The sequence below is a fragment of the Salmo salar genome, unplaced genomic scaffold, assembly GCF_905237065.1.
Source record: "Salmo salar unplaced genomic scaffold, Ssal_v3.1, whole genome shotgun sequence".
NCBI classification, from domain to species: Eukaryota; Metazoa; Chordata; class Actinopteri; order Salmoniformes; family Salmonidae; genus Salmo; species Salmo salar.
This window is the reverse complement of record NW_025548927.1, coordinates 125,001-127,500: the sequence shown is the minus strand read 5'-3', so window position 1 is coordinate 127,500 and position 2,500 is coordinate 125,001.

Genomic DNA, 2,500 nt, shown 5'->3' with positions numbered 1-2,500 from the left:
GATAGGCTAGCTGGGTCATCAGTGATCTTCCTGATAGGCTAGCTGGGTCATCAGCGACCTATCTGATAGGCTAGCTGGGTCATCATCAACCTACCTACCTGATAGGCTAGCTGGGTCATCATCAACCAACCTACCTGATAGGCTAGCTTGGTCATCATCAACCTACCTACCTGATGGGCTAGCTGGGTCATCAGTGATCTACCTACCTGATAGGCTAGCTGGGTCATCATCAACCTACCTACCTGATAGGCTAGCTGGGTTACCATCGAACGACCTACCTGATAGGCTAGCTGGGTCATCAGTGATCTACCTACCTGATAGGCTAGCGTGGTCATCATCAACCTACCTACCTGATAGGCTAGCTGGGTCATCATCGAACTACCTACCTGATAGGATAGCTGGGTCATCAGTGATCTTCCTGATAGGCTAGCTGGGTCATCAGTGATCTACCTGATAGGCTGTGTGTTCAGAGTAACTTAATTCATAACATCACTGTCTTATCCTCCTCCGTCATCGTGTGTGTGTGTGTGTGTGTGTGTGTGTGTGTGTGTGTGTGTGTGTGTGTGTGTGTGTGTGTGTGTGTGTGTGTGTGTGTGTGTGTGTGTGTGTGTGTGTGTGTGTGTGTGTGTGTCTCATCTTAGATCCTCCGGTGTGCACCGATGACTTCTCTACCCATAGTGCTTCACCACTCTTAAGAGAGAAGGGAAGTATCCCAAATGGCACCCTATTTCCTATTTAGTGTACTGTTTTTGTCCAGAGCCCAATGGGTCATGTTTGAAGGTAGTGAACTAATTAGGGAAATGGGAGCCCTTTGGGATGCAGACAAGGCATAGCAGTGATTTGCCCAGAGATTTAGATTCCACTATGACACGTTTTACTGTCTGTCTTTAAACCTGTCTTTTACTGTCTGTCTCTAAACCTGTCTTTTACTGTCTGTCTCTAAACCTGTCTGTCTCTAAACCTGTTTTTTACTGTCTGTCTCTAAACCTGTCTTTTACTGTCTGTCGCTAAACCTGTCTTTTACTGTCTGTCTCTAAACCTGTCTTTTACTGTCTGTCTCTAAACCTGTCTTTTACTGTCTGTCTCTAAACCTGTCTGTCTCTAAACCTGTCTTTTACTGTCTGTCTCTAAACCTGTCTTTTACTGTCTGTCTCTAAACCTGTCTTTTACTGTCTGTCTCTAAACCTGTCTGTCTCTAAACCTGTCTTTTACTGTCTGTCTCTAAACCTGTCTTTTACTGTCTGTCTCTAAACCTGTCTGTCTCTAAACCTGTTTTTTACTGTCTGTCTCTAAACCTGTCTTTTACTGTCTGTCTCTAAACCTGTCTTTTACTGTCTGTCTCTAAACCTGTCTTTTACTGTCTGTCTCTAAACCTGTCTTTTACTGTCTGTCTCTAAACCTGTCTTTCTCTGTCTGTCTTAAACCTGTCTGTCTCTAAACCTGTCTTTTACTGTCTGTCTCTAAACCTGTCTTTTACTGTCTGTCTCTAAACCTGTCTTTTACTGTCTGTCTCTAAACCTGTCTTTTACTGTCTGTCTCTAAACCTGTCTTTTACTGTCTGTCTCTAAACCTGTCTTTTACTGTCTGTCTCTAAACCTGTCTTTTACTGTCTGTCTCTAAACCTGTCTTTTACTGTCTGTCTCTAAACCTGTCTTTTACTGTCTGTCTCTAAACCTGTCTGTCTCTAAACCTGTCTTTTACTGTCTGTCTCTAAACCTGTCTGTCTCTAAACCTGTCTTTTACTGTCTGTCTCTAAACCTGTCTGTCTCTAAACCTGTCTTTTACTGTCTGTCTCTAAACCTGTCTTACTGTCTGTCTCTAAACCTGTCTTTTACTGTCTGTCTCTAAACCTGTCTTTTACTGTCTGTCTCTAAACCTGTCTGTCTCTAAACCTGTCTTTTACTGTCTGTCTCTAAACCTGTCTTTTACTGTCTGTCTCTAAACCTGTCTGTCTCTAAACCTGTCTTTTACTGTCTGTCTCTAAACCTGTCTTTTACTGTCTGTCTCTAAACCTGTCTGTCTCTAAACCTGTCTTTTACTGTCTGTCTCTAAACCTGTCTGTCTCTAAACCTGTCTTTTACTGTCTGTCTCTAAACCTGTCTTTTACTGTCTGTCTCTAAACCTGTCTTTCTGTTGTCTCTAAACCTGTCTTTTACTGTCTGTCTCTAAACCTGTCTTTTTACTGTCTGTCTCTAAACCTGTCTGTCTCTAAACCTGTCTTTTACTGTCTGTCTCTAAACCTGTCTTTTACTGTCTGTCTCTAAACCTGTCTTTTACTGTCTGTCTCTAAACCTGTCTTTTACTGTCTGTCTCTAAACCTGTCTGTCTCTAAACCTGTCTTTTACTGTCTGTCTCTAAACCTGTCTTTTACTGTCTGTCTCTAAACCTGTCTTTTTACTGTCTGTCTCTAAACCTGTCTGTCTCTAAACCTGTCTTTTACTGTCTGTCTCTAAACCTGTCTGTCTCTAAACCTGTCTTTTACTGTCTGTCTCTAAACCTG